Consider the following 19,354-nt stretch of genomic DNA (forward strand, 5'->3'; position numbering starts at 1 on the left):
TTTGCATTTTTAGTAGAGACAGGGTTTCACCATGTTGGCCAGGCTGGTCTCAAACTCCTGACCTCAGGTGATCTGCCCACCTCGGCCCCCAAAGTGCTGGTATTACAGACAGCCATGATGCCTGGCTATCTGGCTTCTCTTTTTTAAAAAAAATCAAAAGATGCAGCAGCACTGGGCCTCCTTCCCACCAGACAGGCGAAAGCAGCTGCCCCTCTAAACCTTACCTGTGCTCCCCACTTCTCCACGTGCCTCACCTGTTGCCTGCATTGTACCCTGGGCCTTTGAGAGCGTGCCCTGAGTTAGACAACTTACAAGGTCCCGGGGATAGAGGCCAGCCAGTTCCTGACAAGCACAGATGAGCCTCACCAAGTGACCATTGTGGACTGTAACACACGCCCTCAGCTTCATCTTCACTGCAGACCGCTGGAAGAGCTCCCAAGGATTGTCCTTTATTATGGCTTTCTACACAAACCAGGGGATGGAGATGTAAGGAATGGGCATGTGGCAGATGAGAAAGGGGTAAAATGTAAGCCTGGAAGTCATCTGCCACTCAGGGATTCCTTTCCCAGAGAAAGCTTCCACAGTTGCTTCCTGTTTTGATAAGGCTGGGTCTACTGCAGAAGAGGAATTTGTCCCAGAAGCCATGAGATTAAAGAGAATAAATAGGAAAGCATTCAGAATAAGACTAGGTTTGGATAATGATTCTCACTGTGAGAACAACTTGACAATCTGCCACTATGCTGAACTCTGATTTTCTACTCAACAGTTAAAGAGGTTTTGGATTTAAAGAGATGCTGCCTGCCTTCTGATTCAGCCTTTCTTGGCAGCCATATGTCTCCTGGTCCAAAAATGTCCACTGACTCCAGCAAGGGATTAAGAAATTCACACAAGAATTTTTTAGTCACGTTATTTTAAATGTGAAAAGCTTTCTCTAGAATCAGGTAAAGGGGTGCCGAGCGGATGTGTGCACAGATGGATGGGGCTTATCTGATTCCCTGTCCATCCACGCCCACACACTCCTGGCTGTCAGGAAAGGTTAGATGCTGACAGTGACTCAGGAAACCAACAATGTGAATTATGTGAAATGAAGCCCAAATCCGCCCATGTAAGGTTACGGCTCAGCCCACCACAGCAAGCCTGAAAAGGAGACGCCATCTTGCTTAAAAAAACAAAGGAGTGGGGGTGGATTTTGTAACTCTTTTGTGTTTGTCAAATAACATCCATCCAGTTTGCTGGACAGAGAAACAGAGCAAGAGAGGGAGAGATGAGAGCTACCTAGAAAACTTGCTTGGACCCCCTGCGACATACATGCCAGCACACCCCGCATGCCCACTGACCCACCAGTCTCCACCCCACTGGTCTACATCAGAACCGGGAAAGGCCTCCATGGAACTGGAGCGGGAAGCCACTTACCAAGATGTCAGCTAAAGCTGTTGGATATCCACAGTCACATTATATGCTTCACTGAGCTCTTCCACAGCAGAGCAGTGAGCACAGGAACCTCCCCACAGTGCGGCAAGTGGGGACAGCTGCTGTGCTCCTAGGCCTTGAGCAGAGGGTGAGAGGAAAGAGCTGAACTGACGCTGGCACCCAGCAGTTCAAGAAGAGGAAAGAGCAGGGGAGCTACAAGAAGAGCTGAGGCTAGGGCTGTCTGCCCAAGGTCAGGCCTCCTGCAGGCCCTAGAGCGGACCCCCAGGAAGCTCTGCCCCCTCCACCCACCCTCTTTGGTGCATGCAGGGTCCTTGGATGTATGTCTCTGAGGTTCATTTTGACAAGATTTCACCAAAGCGGAGGTCCTTGAGGGAGAAGAAAAAAAGCCACAGTGTGGCAGGACAGCAGAGTGAGGAAGAACTAGGGATCCAGAGGGAGACAGCCTGGCTTTGAAAGTTGGCTCCACCCTGTGTCATCTTGGATGATGTGTTGAACCTCTCTTTGCTTCAGTTTTCCTACCTGTGAAATGGATATAACAATAGCCTATTCGAGGAATAGCAAAGGATTGCTATGGAGACAAAATGAGATAGTATAGGTAAATCTGGGCACAGTGCAGGGTACAAAGTGCTCAGTTACTGTGAGCTTCTTCCTGCTCCTAGCCTCCTCATCCATGAAATGGACTTGAATATGCACAAAAGCATGACTGAAATTAACATATAAAACACCGAGCTTATCCCTGACTACAGTGAGTAAATGCAAGAAGTCAAAAGAGAGAATATCCCTGGCACGTCTTGATAAAGTATAAAACACTATACAAATTTCAGAGTCCACTAAGAAGTAATTTTAGTAGTCCACTGAAGTAACTGCAAAGAGGCCTGATATTAATATTTTTCAGCATAGAGAAAAATAATCCAGCCAAGGTATGTTACATTCCTACCACATTCCTGTCACTACAGGAAGAAAAAGATATAATAATAATTATTAAGTTATACCTTTTGCATGCCAAGTACTGCCTACAAATAACTTTTCTTCCTTATAATCCTTCAAGGTAGATTTTATCTCCATTTTAAAAGTGAAGAAATTGAGACACAGAGGTTAAACCACCTGGCCAAGTACACACAATCAATAAATGACTGAATTGGGATTTGAACTTGAGTCTGTCTCATGACAATGGTAAAGATAATAGCATTGATTGAGTGTTTTCTAAATGCCAGGCAATGTGCTGACCTTTTACCTGCATTGTTCCATTTCATCTTCACACCAATGCTATGAGGCAAGTACTACTATTATGCCCACTTTACAGATAAGGAAAGATTAAGAAACCAGCCCAAAGTCTCATAGTCATATAGAGGAAGAATCAGGCATCAAGTCCCTGGTCAGGGTGACCCCAAACCCTAGGCACTTGCGCAGTCACCACACTGCATCCTTTGTGTCCCGGCAGCAAGAGAGACATGACTGTTCTCAATGTGAAACTCTTCGTAATTCCAAGGGTCCTAAGTAATGTGGACAGCCTGACTTCCCCCTTTATGCAGAAAATATTTTTATTTCTTTCTCTGCATTACAAATGGTTCTTAGGGAGCATTTCCTCCGAGGAAAATGTGTTTAACATTCTCCGAAGGACTCTACTCCTAACCTCTCTCGAAAGCCTAATACACTCAAGGTCATGGAAAACATTGTCTCTAAGAACATATGGTTAAAAGAGAAACAAGAGGCACTTAGTTAGCTTGGATTTTGAAGGGTTTTTACCAAGAGAACTCTGGAGTGATTTTATTTGAAGTAATTACAAGACCTTCAAGCCTTCTAAGTGGCACAAGCCTTGCATTTAGTGCAGGTAAACCTGTCATTTGTTAGTGCTGCCAGCAGGATTCTTTTGTGGGCAGCATCTGCCTTAAGTGAAACCCTGATCCTTCAACAGCACAACTTTCTTCAAGAGAAACAGGTGAAACAGGAATTGTCAAAATCCAGCGTTCCCTGACCACCCTCCACCAACTTTTCTCCTTATCAACCCCCAACCTATGGTATTTACAAATCAAATCGCGCTTGTGTGTGTGTGTGTGTGTGTGTGTGTGTGTGTGTGTGTGTGTGTATTTTTAGTAGAGACAGCATTTCACCATGTTGGCCAGGCTGATCTCGAACTCCTGACCTCAGGTGATCTGCCTACCTCGGCCTCCCAAAGTACTGGGATTACAGGTGTGAACCACTATGCCCAGCCAAAATCACTTTTTAATTCTGCTACAAAGCATGGACAAAAAGAAAGGTGTAATTGTCCTTCAGACACGGGCTCTCTGATACAGCAATCACAAGCCACATGTGGCTATTTAAATAGAAATGAACTAAAGTTAGTTAAAATTTAAAATTCAGCTTGTCAGTAACACTAGCCACATTTCAAGGGCTTGGCAGTCCCTGTGGCTGGTAGCTATGGACAGCACAGATCTAGGACGTTTCTATGATCACAGGCGGTTCTTTGTGAGCAGTGCTGAGCTAGCAACTCCACTCTGAGGAATCTGAAAGGCCTGGAGCTTCTCCTATGGTTGCTGTTTGAGTTTCAGTTTTCCCAGAAGTAGATTTGGAGGTAAAGATTTAAGTGTGAGTAATTTATTCAAAAATTGCAGGAAGTGCAAGTGGGGAGGTGGCACGGGGAAGGCCAAGCAGCCAGTAAACCTACTTAAACCTGTGGGAAACTGAGAAATGGTGTAAAATACTCCATTCAGAATTATCCCATCCAAGCAGGAGTGAGCTGGGGTATCTGTATGCCAACCCTGAGGACTGCTTCTAAGGCTGTGAATTTCCTAGTACTTCTGGTCTACCTGTGGTTAGGTGGAAATTTCAGAGATTGGGCTGGGAGTGAGGGCAGAAATTGTCAATATCAGACTCAGAGGCAGAGACTGGCAGAGGAAGTTGGCCAGAGCACCCCCACAAGTTCTGAGAGATGTAGATGCTGCACACACCATCTGGCTACATAAATGCTTAAGGATCACCTTCCTCCCAGAATTTTGCCTGGAACATTATGTCCATGACCTTGATTTGTGTCACTTTGAGAGGAGCAATCCAGCTCCTATGGCAGGAAACGCTTAGGGGATGTCAAGGGAGAGGGAAGGAGAGAGCACAGAGAGAAAAGAAATTCGAGGATGCTCAGCAGGGCTGATTCTACATAGACTTAAGTGTGAATTGGGAGGAACATAGGGAAATGTTGTGCATCATTCTTGGCGTCTGGATTCTAGGGGTTGTGAGATGTACTGATACAGTTTGTCTGTGTCCCCACCCAAATATCATGAATTGTAGCTCCCGTCATCCCCACATATTGTGGGAAGGACCTGGTGGTGGGTAATTAAATCATGGTGGTGGGGGGACGGTAGTTTCCCATGTTATTCTCATGATAGTGAATAAGTCTCATGAGATCTGATGGTTTTATAAAAGGCAGTTCCCCCGCACACACTCTCTTGCTTGCCACCATGTAAGATGTGACTTTGCTCCTCCTTTGCCTTCTGCCATGATTGTGAGGCCTCCCCAGCCACGTGGAACTGTGAGTCCATTAAAGCTCTTTCCTTTATAAATTACCCAGTCTTGGGAATGTCCTTATAGCAGCATGAGAATGGACTAATATATGTACCATGAAGGCTACAAGCCTGATCAAACAGTGAGATGCCCTGAGTGTCCCGTTCATGCATCGGTGTGTCCTGGAGCACAAGTGCTCGAGCTCTCTGCCCGTTACTAAGAGCAGGGGATGTGGAAGCCCAGAGCAGCCCCCTTGTTATGATCCGAATTAGCCTGCCAAAAAGATGTTGAAGTCCTACCCCTTATAGATACCTGTGAATGTGACCTTATTTGGAAATAGGATCTTTGTAGATGATAAAGTTAAGATAAGGTCATTAGCATGGACCCAAATCTAATATGGCTGGTGTCCTAAAAAAGAGGGAAATTTGAACACAGTGGCAGCTATGTACAGAGGGAAGATGATGTGAAGACACAGAGAACCCCACCTACAAGCCAAGGGTGCCAGAGGCTACCAGAAGTTGGCAGAGAGGCTGGAGCAGGTTCTCTCTCAGCACCCTCGAAATAAACCACCCCTGCTGACACCTGGGTCTCAGATTGCCAGCCCCCAGAACTGTAAGAAAATAAAATGTCTGTTGTTGACATCATCAGTTTGTAGTACTTTTTTACAACAGCCCTAGCAAGCCAATACACCCCTCTAAGACTCCTGCTCCTTCTTGTTCTGTATCCAGGGAGCCCTCTCTAGCCGAGCAGCCGTGTGTGGAGGGGAAGAGCTGGGATTCCAAGCCACTTGCCTGTGTTTGCATCCTAGCTCTGACACTATTAGCTGTGTGACCTTGTGCAAGTTACTAAACCTCTTAGTGTTTTAATTTCCTCAACAGTAAAATAGTGAGAAAATAACCATACTTAGCCTGTAGGGTTTTTCTAAGAATTAAATGAGTTGAAATTTGTAAGGTGGTTAGAAGAGTACCCAGCAACCTAATAAACATTACTTAAGTAGTGTTATGAGGGCTACTCTCATAGACAATTAAAATAAAGCCTCAGCTTTGAGGCCCTGGATTGGATCAACATGAGTTTGGGGATTTGTGGCCCCAGAGGGAAAGCCAGGACCCAGCTCTATAATGGTCCTAGGTACTAAGGGAACAGCTCCTGCTTTGGTAGTAAGTCTTTTGGGCAGGAATTCTGGGAGGAGATGATAATTCAGGGTGTCTTAAAGTTGAATGGGAGCAAACCTGGATCCTGCCTGCAACTCAGGCCAGAAAAAATGAGGAAGGTCATTCCAGGCAGAGGCAGCCCCCCTTGGTCTGCTTCAGACTTCAGCCTCAGCTACAATGGGCTCAGAGCCGACAGTGCAACACCCACCTCAAGTTATACCATGCATCCTTCTGATTTCTGCCTCTAGGGCCTCTTGTAAGCCAGGTCTGCAAGGTGGGGGAGGTTACATCCAGAGGCATCTCTCAGTGAAAGGGGATAGGAGCTGGCAGATAACCACTCCAGCCTCCCATCATTTGGAGGCATTGTGTCTGCTTCTGAGGGCTTGGTGGAATCCCTCACCCTATCCTCCAGCAGTGACCATGCACACACAGATTGGCTGTTCCTCCTCCCTGTCTCACGGTTCCCACTCTCTCATACCTGCCTCTAGGATCACCCCTCAAATTAACTGTTTGCATCCAAATCTTTGTCTCAGCTCTGCTTCTGTGAGAGTCCAAATTAAGACAAATAACAGGGATAAAGATACAAAGTCAAGGGCCTGTGTACTTTGGAGTGAGAGCATGGAAGACACTAGAGGCGGGCTTGTTTTACTCAACAACCAGTAGGTTGTTGAGAGTCCAGAGTGGTAGCCAGGGGGGCCAGATCACAGGGCCACTGTGTGCCAAGTAAAGATCTTAGCTCTGTCCTGTAGGCTGTGCAGAGCCACTGAGAAACCAAGGGGGTCAGAGGAGAGCCAAGAAGGGAAGTGACCTTCTCAGAGTGCCTTCTCCAAAGATGGCTCTGCTAGCTGTTTGGAGGGTAAATTTGAGGGAGCAAGTCTGGGGGCATCAACATATATTAGGAGGCCACTGCAGTGGTCCAGGTAAGTGCCAGGAAGAACCTGAACTAGCAAGGTAGCCTACAGATGGAGGAGATGGAGTCAAGAAATGGAGGTGAAGTTCATCTGCGGTGACTAACTCATCACTGTTTCCCCAGATTTTCCTGACTTTTGCAATGAAAGTCCCACATCCTGGGAAATTCCTCAGTCCTAGGAAAACTGGGATAACTGGTCATCCTAAATTCCATAGACTTGTTTGACTAAATTGTGGCAAGGGGTGAAGGGAAAGGGAGGAATCAAGAAGGGCAGGTGCGGTGGCTCACGCCTATAATCCCAGCACTTCGGGAGGCGGAAATGGGAGGGTTCCTTGAGCCCAGGAGTTTGAGACCAGCGTGAGCAACATAGCAAGACCCCATCTCCAAAAAATATATACATTTTTTAAAGGAATTAATTTTCTATTTCACGCTTAAGTAATTGGGGGAGGGGGTTGCCATCACCTGCGACAATGAACACAAAAGAAGCTGATCTTGAAGATAAGACGATGCAGTCGGTTTGGGAATTGGAAGTATCTTCGGGACTTATAGATAGTCATGAACAGCAGCATTTTGGATTTATCAGATGGTAGAAGGAACTGTGAGAATGGTCGACATCATTCCTGGAAAGCGGCAGGATAATGTACTGTGACTAGGAATTCTTTTTCCTTAATGAGTGAACCACCTGTGTCTCTGGAATACTGATTTTAAAAATTATAACCATCTCCTGAGATGGTTATGAGGGCTGCTCTGATAGAAAACAGTATCCCATGAATGTTTAGAGTTGGTTTATCAAAGCAGCTGTGTCACTTAGCAGGGCACAGGGCCCTGAAGACAGGGAAGGTTTGATGGCAAATCCCAGTAAAGTGGAAAATACAAGTCTCCCTGCCTGGGGGAGCTGTCCCCATGGAATAGGAGGGTTACACTCACTGCCAGGGAGTGTGATGTGAGCAGACCCCTGGGAGGTGGGAGGAAGGCACCGAAATTGGGGGGACTTGGAGAAAATGAATGGAAAGTGTTTGATGCCCAGCTTGGCAGGCACATAAGGGGCCTCACCACTGAGTCCTTCACTGATCTGCCCACGACAGGTTCCGGTGGTTCTGGCTTAAACCATGATTTACCTTGTTAAATCTTCTCTCTGGTAGCTGCTCACATTCTATAACAACCCTGAGATTCTTTCTTTGGCTTTCTGAGGACCCGTAAGCCAGCCAAGGCAATAAACACAATTATAATGGTTAATATAGTTGATTACTTTCTACTTGACACTCTTCTAAATACTTTACACATATTAACTTGTTTAATCCTTATAGTAACCTGCCAGATAAGTACTTTCATTACCATCTTCATTTTTACAAATGAAGAAATTGAAGCATAAAGAGATTAGGCAGCTTGCCAAAGTCATTTAGCTGGTGCATGACAGAGCTGGTGCGTGACTGACAGCCTCGCTGAATAAGGAGTTGGATGCACGCGGTGGGCTTGAGATCCCGCACACCCCAGCCCCAGCACATCTCCACCCACAGCCCCTGTCCCCCACCACCTCTGCCATCGCAGTCCAGCCTGGAAAGCAGCCTGCACTCTAAGGTAAAGCAGGATTTTCTCCTGCCCCCAAGCACCAGCCCCTGCCCTTCCATGCCTCTAGCTGATGTCCAGGTACCCCTGACTTCTTCAGCTGCTTTTCAAGAACTCCCTGACCCCCTCCTTCTTCCTTCATTTTAAACTAACAAATGAGTAGATCAATATCCTATGCTCTTCTGCAGAAAGCATGTTCGTCCTTTTCAGAGAGTTCTATGCTCTGCTGATCTGGACCAGGAGTTGTGGGACCTGGGTTTAACACACAGCATTGTCTTTTACTCTGTGTTTCTGGCTGCCTCCCTTCTTTGGGTCTCTCTGGCTTTCCACATCTGAAAAATTAAGTTAACTTGATCAGTGATTTTCAACTTAAGAAGGAGCATAGAGAAGGGGGTGTCAGAACTGTGGGATTCAGAGAGAGCAGGACTTCCCGTCGTGTGCTCCAGGCTATTCCTAATCACTTTTATCACAATGTACCTGTCCTATGTCCCCTTCTCTCAGGGCTATGCCCTCTAAATGACAGAAAGCAAACCTGACAGCTACTATCATGACCCCTGAGATACCCATGTGACACTCCCCACCCTACCCCACCCCAGTCCAGATCACCACTGTAGAAGGCTCTTTCTGCTGACAGGAAGGTGGCTCAACCCTTTAGAGTGTTGCACGGGGGAAAGAAAGATTATGAATCACTCACTGTTCCAGATGATCTTTGGAACACGGCAATGCTCAAGTTCTATGAGACTATGATTTCTGTACAATGCCAGTGTGAACAGCTGTTACCTCCCAATCACTTATGCTACAGAGCAAAGGAAGAGATAATTAGCCTTTAGACGGCGGAAGAAACAGGGGAGGATGGAGGACGGATAGAATGTGTCAGTGGGTCATGTCATGAGCCACGTAAATGTGTTCCACCATAGTCATCTGGAACACTCCATGTCACCTTCTGCCCTGGGCTGTCTGAGAAAGGAGGTAGGCGCCACTTTCCCAGCCCCAGTATAGAGATGTCTTAAGACTCGTGATGTCCCTCAGCTCCTCTCATTCAGGAACTCTGCCCAGATAGATCTCCCCAGAGAAGGCTTCCCCTGTACCCTACTTCTTTCAAACCACTGATGTAATCTGTCTCTCTGGTTCTCCATTGCTGTGGGTTGACCAACTAGTCAGGTCAAGTCAATACAAGCATTTATGGAGCAGCCACAGGTCTATAATCAGGACCCAATGGGGAGCAGGGAAAGAGGGGGCAAAAAACAAGTAAGCTTCAGCCCTGCTCTCAGGAAGCTCACAGTTCAGCCCGCATACCCACTGGACACAACTTTTTTTTTTTTTTAACTTTTATTTTAGATTCAGGGGATACCTGGGCAGATCTGTTACATGGGCATATTACATGATGCTGAGGCTTGGCATATGAATGATTCCATCACCAGGTACCGAGCTTAGTACCTGACAGCTGGTTTTTCAACCCTTGCCCCCCTCCCTTCCTCCCTTCTCCCTCTAGTCATCTCAGTGTCTATAGTTACCATCTTTATGTCCACAAGTACCCAGTGTTTAGTTCCCACTTATAAGTAAGAATATGTGATATTTGGTTTTCTGTTCCTAAGTTAGTTCGCTTAGGATAATGGCCTCCAGCTGCATGCACATTCCTGCAAAGGACATAATTTCATTCTTTTTAATGGCTGCATGGTATTCCATGATGTATATGTGCCACATTTTCTTTATTCAGTCCACTGTTGGTGGGCACCCGGATGGATGCCATGTCTTTGTTATGGTGAATAGTGCTGTGACGAACACTTGAGTGCCAGTGTCTTTTTGGTAGAATGATTTATTTTCCTCTTGGTAGATACCCAGTAATGGGACTGCTGGGTCAAACGGTAGCTCTATTTTTAGTTATTTGAGAAATCTCCTAGCTGTTTTCCACAGTGGCTGAACTAATTTACATTTCCACTAACAGTATAGAAGCATTCCCTTTTCTCCACAGCCCTGCCAGCATCTGTTATTTTTTGACTTTTCAATGAAAGCCATACTGACTGGTGTGAGCTCACATGTCATTGCCACTTGGATTTGCATTTCTCTGATGATTAGCTATGATGAGCACTTTTTCATATGTCTGTTGACCACTTATACATCTTCTTTTGAAAAGTGTTTGTTCACGTCCTTTGCCCACTTTTTTACGGGGTGATTTGTTTTTTCCTTGTAGATTTGTTTACGTTCCTTATAGATTATGGATATTAGGCTTTTGTCAGATGCATAGTTTGTGAATATTTTCTTCTATTCTGTAGGTTGTCTGTGTACTCTGTTCATAGTTTCTTTTGCTGTACAGAAGCTCTTAAGTTAATTAGATCCCACTATCAACACAACTGTTAAAGGAGAAAAGAGAACAGAGAGAATGAACAGAGAACAAAGCCATGTGTTCATTTATTCACGTGGCAGATTTCTCAGTGCAGAGGTGTTCAGCACACCTTGTCTTATCACATCTGAAAGGAGTGAGGGCCAGGACTATTTGTCCCCTGCTCCTGGCAAAGACATTTCTGATTCACCCAGGGCTGGCCGTCCATCCCCACCCAGTGGCCCAGGCAGTGACCCATTTCCAGGTGGTTTGGACAGTTGTGGGTAGACCAGAACTCCACTGACTCCCTTGGAAACTCAGAACACAGGCTTCTATCCCCATAAAAAGATAATACACCAGTTTCATGCTTCTGCCTAAACTCTCTCTGTAAAAAAATGTTAACACGACAGGGTTTTTCTATTACCATAGTAACCCCTGCATGTAAACAGCAGACTCCAAGGCAAAGAGGATGAAAATGCAGAGAAACCCAAGCTTCAGAATGGCATATTGGAAGAGAGAAGCAGGCAGGGGGGGCTGGTCAGCTGTAGGCCTGACCCTGCTGGGATGGCCTGCAATCTCCACGCAGTCTGATCTGACCGCCGAGTAAACTGGTGTGTGATTTCTTTTGCTGCAGTCTTTGCCTACAGAACTGTAGTATCTGGAGGTCCAAGAACAGCGACATTGCCCTAGTTTTCATTGGGTTAACATGAGAACTTTCTGCCTATCTTTCTTTTCCTTCTTTTTTCAAGAGATCTGGGGGAAGATACTTTTGTTTTCAGATGGTATCATGATGTGGCATAGTTTGAAAGAGAAAGGATGCAAACAAAGCAGAAAACGATAGGGAGATGAAATCAAAGAACTGGCAAGGAATAGCTGTAATGACCCAAAGCTGTAGGCACTCAGTCCCCCTTGGCCAATGCGTGCAGTTCTTCACTCTGTGTCCCTTCCAGGTCACAAGTCCAAGGATACAAAGAGCCTCCATTCAGGCTTCAAAAATAACAAGGCTGGGCACGATGGCTCATGCCTATAATCCCAACACTTTGGGAAACCAAGATGGAAGGATCCCTTAGGGCCAGGAGTCCCAGATCAGCGTGGGCAACATAGTGAGATCCTGTCTCTACCAAAACAAAACAAACCAACAAACAAAAACAAGAAGAGCAACGAACAAACAAACAGACAGAAACCCCCGGTCGGTTGCCAAGTTACGCAGAAGGGGCTGCTACTTAATCAGTCTTCCTGTCAAACATTCTGTGTCTACATGAAATGAAACTGCATGCAGATGAATTAAGGGAAAATGGATAAAGATAATAACACATCTGACATAACACAGTAATGTGCTCACCACAGTGCCTGGATCTTCAACTACAAGGTTTGCCACTTGGAAGAACGCAGTGGAAGTGTTGTTCTCAGAGGGCGTCCTGCTCTCAGTCGCTCTCTGTAAAATAGGTTCTGATTACTAAGACTGGGGGCATCACTGAACTTTGGAGAGTGTTGCCTCAAAGTAACTGTTTAACTCTGTGTGTGTGTGTGTATATGTGTATGTGCGTGCGTGTGTGTGTCCGTGCATGTGTGTGCGCACGTGCACGTGTGTGCATGTGTGTGCGCGCGCGTACGTGTGCGCGTGTGTGCGTGTGCGTGCGTGTGCGTGTGTGCGTGTGTGTGTGTGTGCGTGTGTGTGTCTGTCTGTCTGTCTCGCTCACATTTACATACAAACTTTTCAAAACACTTAACATCTCTAAGTGATACAGATGGCGACACTTCCCATGTTTTAAACTCCTACATGCGTTCCTCTAGACATCAGGGCAGGGAAAACATAAGAGGCTTCATTTCCAGCAAAAACAAACTGCAGAGCCGTGGCAACACCCCCTTTCTCACTCCTCCCTTCCGGAGCACCTTCCCACTTTCTCCTCTTTTGCCAACTCCTGAGCCTCCATCAGTGTCGCTCTGAAACATCCTCTCACCTTAGAAGTTTCTCTGGCATCCCAGGCACAGTTAGGAGCCTCTCCTAAAAGAAGGCTTCTTAGAAGATGTGGCATTTCTTGCCTGGCTGACAGAGGTACCTCTGCTGGAATGTGGCAGACAGTGTCGCGCAGGAGAGCCCCAGCTGCAAATGCAACACGACAGCAGAGCCTCTGTCACATGCTTCCTGTGGGCAGAGCCTTTACTATCTACTAAGGGATTTAATATCTCATTTGAATCCTCCCAGAGGTAGGTGTTCATACCCCCAACTTACAGATAAGGAAACTGAGGCTTGGAGAGGCTAAAAAAATTTCCTGAGTCAAACACCTATGAAATGGCAAAGCAGGTGTTTTAAACACAAGACTTGGGTGAAAGCCTGTGATTTTACCGTGGTGCTAAGTGACTTCCCTTGATGTGTCCACTAGGCTTTCACGGTGTTTTCTCAGTCCACACAAGTCGACAAAGATTCTAAAGCAAAGCAGTGTGGCCATTTTATGCCAGCAACTTCCTGCCTCCTTTGTAAGCCTTGGCCACAATCCTGGCAGCAGCAGATCAAGAGCTTGATTCTGAAGAACCTATGCCAGGCCGCCACTGGTCCATGCAAAGGCCTGGGAGATCACCCAGGGAAGGTGCATGCTTTGCTTAGAGCCCATCAATGTTGCTGTTTCATGCTCCACTGATTCCTATCCAAAATTTTTGCAAGTCCTAAATGCTAGAAGTTCCACCTCAAGTTTAACCCACGCACAGTCTTTTCTTTCTGACTTCTGAGGTTTAAAATTATTCTTTGATTCCAAGTTGTGTTTCTAATGAAGATGACTGAAAGCTGATTTGAAAATATCAGGCATCATTCGCTGTGAAGAGAGAGCCAAAGGGGGCTGGCTGGTGCACCAGACCCGGATGGTTGCAGAAGACACTGGTTTCCTATTTAATTCAATGGAGGAATGTCATTCTGAGAGGTGGCTTTGTTATTCCTCATTCCATACCCTGCCCACCCCAAGATGAAGTCATAGCCAGAGGTAAGATGGGCACCAGTGAAGAGCAGGGCCTTTGGACAAAACTACCTCCTTTGTAGTTACCTTTGTGAGCCTAAGTGAGTCCATTTTGAATCTCAGATTCCTCATCTGTAAAATGGGGCCACCAATGCTCCTCTCATACAGATGACCAAGAAATTAAATAAAATCGTGTACATAAAGCATTTAGTAGCACTGGTCACAACACAGTGAATCCTCTATTTCAGTAAACAAATCAGGTGGACTTCAGATTAGCCAAAGAGGAAGGCTCAGTTCTGTTCAAATTCTTTTGGTTCAGTTCAAATTCCCTTTCGACAATAAAATTCCCATTCTAGAATATGACTTACATTTTCCTAGAGGTAAGATGTACCTAGAGACTAAATCCCAAAGGGTGCGAAGAGCAGATGGGAGAGAAGGGGAACAGGAGATGGTGGGAGGTGGTCAGGATCAAGGATGGCTCCAAGATTCCCATCTCCCCCGACTCCCCCGCCCACCCCCTCCCTGTGCGCATGCCTCGTGTCATCCCCTCCCCTGATGTGAGTGGGACTTGGGAATATGTCAGGAGAGTCACTCCTGGGATTAGTTTATGTTACACATGACTCCATCTTAGCCCACTGGAGAGAGGGATTTGTCCTGATGGCCTCAAAGAAGGGAGCACACTGTCACACTGTGAACTGCCTATGGGGGCCACAGGCTCAGACTGGAGGGAGGCCTCTAAGAGCTGACAGCCACTCTGCTGACAGCCAGCAGGAAAACTGGAAGAAGTAAACTCTGCCAATAATCTGAGTGAGCTGGGAAGAGGACCCAGAGCTCCAGATGAGACCACGGCTCCAGCTGACCCCTTGATCTCAGCTCTGAGGCTCTTAGCAGAAAACCCAGCTGTGCCGTGCCAGGACTTCTGGCCTACAGAAATTTCAAGATGATGAACTGGTGTCATTTAAAGATGCTAAGTTTGTGGTCATTTGTTATGCAATATAGAAGCCTCTATGGTGGGCAAGGGCAATGATTAGGATTTCTTCTTGCCCCTTTTCCTGCCTCCCCATAAATAAAGGCAGTGCTTAGAGCAAGTGTGGAAGAGGCACCCAAGCTGAAGACTTCCCCAGCTTCAGGCACACAGGGTCCTCCACATTCTGAGCTGTTCTTCCCTTGCATTCAGAGGCTCCACTGGGGACCGAAACCTCAGCTGGCTCTTCCATGGTCTACCCGAGTCCATGCTGTCACATCACACAACTGACGCATCCGGGAGGCCTAGGGAGTATGTGCGTTAGGGGATGGAATTCTTTAGAGAAAAATTATACTGCCCTCCAGCATTTCATATAACTTCCCTCTTAAATAATATAAACGTTCGGCCGAGTCTTCCAAGGCCTTGAAAAGAAATGAGAGCATCGTCACCTGAACGTTTATCTAAGGTGGGGAGAGGGCAGTAGAGAGGGAGGTCATGATAAGAAGATGGGTTAAGAACCAGTGAAGATGGGCCGGGAACAGTGGCTCAGACCTGTAATCCAACACTTTGAGAAGCCGAGGCAGGTGGATCACTTGAGGTCAGGAGTTCAAGACCAGCCTGGTCAATATGGCAAAACCTTATCTCTATTAAAAATACAAAAATTAGCCAGGTGTGGTGGTGCATACCTGTAGTCCCAGCTACTCAGGACGCTAAGGCAGGAGAATCACTTGAACCTGGGAGGTGGAGGTTGCAGTGAGCCAAGATTGCGCCACTGTACTCCAGCCTGGGTGACAGAGTGAGACTCTGTCTCCAAAACAAACCAACAAACAAAAGAACCCTTGAAGGTGGGAGCTGGGAAGGCTTGTGGGTGGCCCAGGGGCTAATGGAGAGAAGGCCAGACATGAGGATGCCTCAGTGACAGTGGTTTTCTAAATGAGGTGGTCTAGTTCTGGACTTTTCCAATTAATGCCTCCTCCTCCCCATCTTGCCTCTATGTTCTTCCCACAGTAGGCAATTTTTTTTTTTTTTTTTTTTTTTGCAGTTGCAAGATTTAATAGAGTGGAGACAGAGCTCCCACACAAAGGGAGGGGACCCAAAGAGGGTAGCCGTTGCCGGCTCGAATGCCTGGGTTTATATCCCAATCACTGTCTCTCCCACTGTGCTCTCAGGCGATAGATGATTGGCTATTTCTTTACCTCCTGTTTTTGCCTAATTAGCATTTTAGTGAGCTCTCTTTACTACCTGATTGGTGGGGTGTGAGCTAAGTTGCAAGCCCCATGTTTAAAAGTGGATGCAGTCACCTTCCCAGCTAGGCTTAGGGATTCTTAGTTGGCATAGTAGGCAATTTTTATAAATTCTTGTTAACTCCCTCCCTTTTCTTTCCCTCCACCAAGAAGTAGAAAGAGATTAAAGCATGTCTTCTCCAGAAGTATATGCACAGTAGGAAAGTATAGGAAATCTGAAGGTCTTCAGGACTCAAAAGAATGAACTGACCAATGGTGGGTTTTCAGGCACCATACCATGGCATCAAGTGGAGGAAACCATCTGGGAGCAGTTTGCTTCCAGGAGATGCCCCCAGCCCACCATGTTGACAGTGGTGCATCTGATTCCTGGGTAGAGCAGGGGTCCCAGGATTGCAGAAAGTTAAAGCAGCAAGAGACCTTCTGTTTCTACACTCCTGACTTCAAAGGAAAGGAATCAGGGCCTGCAGAAGTAAAAGCAATTTGTCCGAGGCTCCCCAGCATGATAAAGGCAGGGCCTGGTCTAAAATCAGGCCCTTTAGTCCCTGAGAAGGGCCTACCAACCCACACAGTCCTCCAGTCACTGTGTGGATGGATGTGGCCAGAATCCAGGGAAGTCATGAGTCTCAGAGGCCAAAGGAAAGGCAAGCAAGGCTGCCTGCTACATCAGCTGCCTTGGAGTCCCCTGAGGGAGACTGATGGAAAGCCCAGCACCAAAGTAGGAGCTGTGGAAAGGAGAAGGTCAGAGCTGGAGGCCTGAGGAGCAGGCAAGGTAGTGGGTGGTGGAAAGGGCCTACTGCTGCCCTTCTCTGGCATGGCCCACCTTGAGCTCTGCTGGAGGGGAGTAGCAGTCTCCAGCTGGGCCTCCTGCCTCCCATCTCCAAACTTTCTCCATACCACTGCCCAAAAAATCTTGCTAAAGTAAAAATCAGATCATGGCATTCCCAAAACCTTTCTGTGGTTCCCAACTGCCCACAAGTCAGAGCCATTCTTGGCTCTTCTTTGGGCACTTACAAAACATTCAACTAACAGAGGCTCAAGCAAGCAGACATTTAATTATTTCACATAACAAGAAGTCTACAAGTAGGCACTCAGAGCTGGAGCAACAGCTCACCCTCCTCAAAGACTATTTCTCATCCTAACTTTCCACATCCTCTTCCTTAGCCTGTGGGCTACCACCTCAGGGCTGAAGGCTGTTGGTTGCAACTCCACATTATGTGTGTATTCCAAGCAAGATGAAGAGTTCCTGCCTGGCAACAATGACTATTCCTTCAGTAGGAGAGTGATATGGTTTGGCTGTGTCCCCACCCAAATCTTGAATTACAGCTCCCATAATTCCCACATATCATGGGAGGGACCTGGTGGGAGGTAACTGAATTATGGCAGTGGGTCTTTTCCATGCCATTCTCATGATAATGAATAAGTCTCATGAGATCTGATGGTTTCATAAAGGGGAGTTTCCCTGCACACTCTCTCTCTCTCTCTCGCCTGCTGCCATGTAAAACATGACTTTGCTCCTCCTTTGCCTTCCACCATGATTGTGAGGCAGCCCCAGCCATGTGGAACTGTGAATCCATTAAACCTCTTTTTTTTAATAAATTACCTGGTCTCAGGTATGTCTTTATTAGCAGCGTGAGAACAGACTAACGCAGAGAGCGAATCACATTTCTGCTGCAAACCCCAGGTAGATATAAGCTTACTGTCTTTGTCTAGAACTGTGTCTCATGGTCACTTCTCTCTGCAAAGAAGATGCAGAAAATGTAGAGTTAGCTTTTCCAGTCATGGTAAGATGTCAGAGGAGAGAAGGTTGGGAATGATTATTGGGTGAGTCTGGCAACACTGAAGCCACACTGGCTTTCAAACTCACCAGTGGCTACTTCCTCTTTTGCCAGGCTTGCTGACTGACTCCCCATTTCGTTCCTTGGGTTCTCAGTCTGCAACGTCCTCCCCAGCCTTGCTGGCCTGGCAATTCCTTACTCCCCCTTCAGGACTCAACTCATGGCCCCTCTCTGCTATCCAGATTCCTCCCTGGCATCCTGCACAAATTTTCACCATGGCACCTCCTCTATGAGAGCAAATTTTTCCTTTACCTGAGGTCCCCATCATTAGCCTGTGAGTTCTTTGAGGGCAGGTGTTGTGTCTCATTTTTACTTTTTCAGTGTGCAGGCCTAAAACCTTAGAGTCATACCTCCTTTCTTTCTTCACATCCCATATCTGATCTATAGTAAATCCTGTCACATATCCTCTATGTAGCATACATAACCAGGTTCCTGACGCCCCATCACCATCCTGACCCACCTTGTCTCTCACATGCTTTGCTACAGTGCCCTTTCAACTGCCTCCCTGCTCTGCCCTTTCCTGACCTCCATCCAGTCAATTTCCATCACAGAAGATCATATCCTTCCTCTTCTTGAAACCCCTGGATGGCTCACATTCCACTCAGAGTCAATGCCACAGTCCTTTACATGTCCTATAAACCCTATATCATCCGCCTCCATCCCCTACATCTCCGATTTCCTCTCCTACCACTTTCCCCCTTGAACATGAGATACCCACTGGCCTCCCTGCAGGTCTTAAACCACACCAAGCATGCTCCAGCCTCAGGGCCTTTGCACGGCTGTTCCTTTTACTGGACAGATGGTTCTACCCCGGTGTGTTAGTTAGGATTCTCCAGAGAAATACAATAGAACCAACAAGATACATAGAGATATATAAGAAAAGATTTATTATGAGAATTGGTTCATGTGATTACAGAAGCCAAAAAATCCCACCACCTGTCAACTGCAGTCTGGAGAACCAGGGAACCTGGTGATGTGTTTCAGTCCAAGTCTGAGGGCCTGACAACCAAGGGAGCTAATGGAGTAAGTTCCAGTTCAAGGACAAAGGCCTGAGAACAGAGTAGCCACTTGTGTAAGTCCCAGAATCTGATCTCCCAAGAGCCAGGAGCTCTGCTGTCTGAAGATGGGAAAAGATGGGTTTCCCAGCTCAAGCAGAGAGCTAATTTGCCCTTCCACTACTGGGGGCCTCGACAGCGTGGATTGGATGGTGCCTGCCCACATTGATGAGGGTGGAGCTTCTTCACTCAGTCTGCTGATTCTAATGATCATCCTTTTCAGAAAAACCCTCGCAGATGCACCCAGAAGTCATGTTTCCTCAGCTATCAGGGCTTCCCCTAGCCCAGTCAAGTTGACACATAACATTAATTATCACACTCAGATATCCATGTCCACTCCCTCCTCTCACTCAGGCCTTTTAACTCAATGCCATCATTACAGTGAGGCCACCCCTAACTGCAAAATTTAAAATTGCCATGCCCCACCCAACACTC

Source organism: Macaca nemestrina, chromosome 8, assembly GCF_043159975.1.
Source record: "Macaca nemestrina isolate mMacNem1 chromosome 8, mMacNem.hap1, whole genome shotgun sequence".
In the NCBI taxonomy this organism is placed as follows: Eukaryota; Metazoa; Chordata; class Mammalia; order Primates; family Cercopithecidae; genus Macaca; species Macaca nemestrina.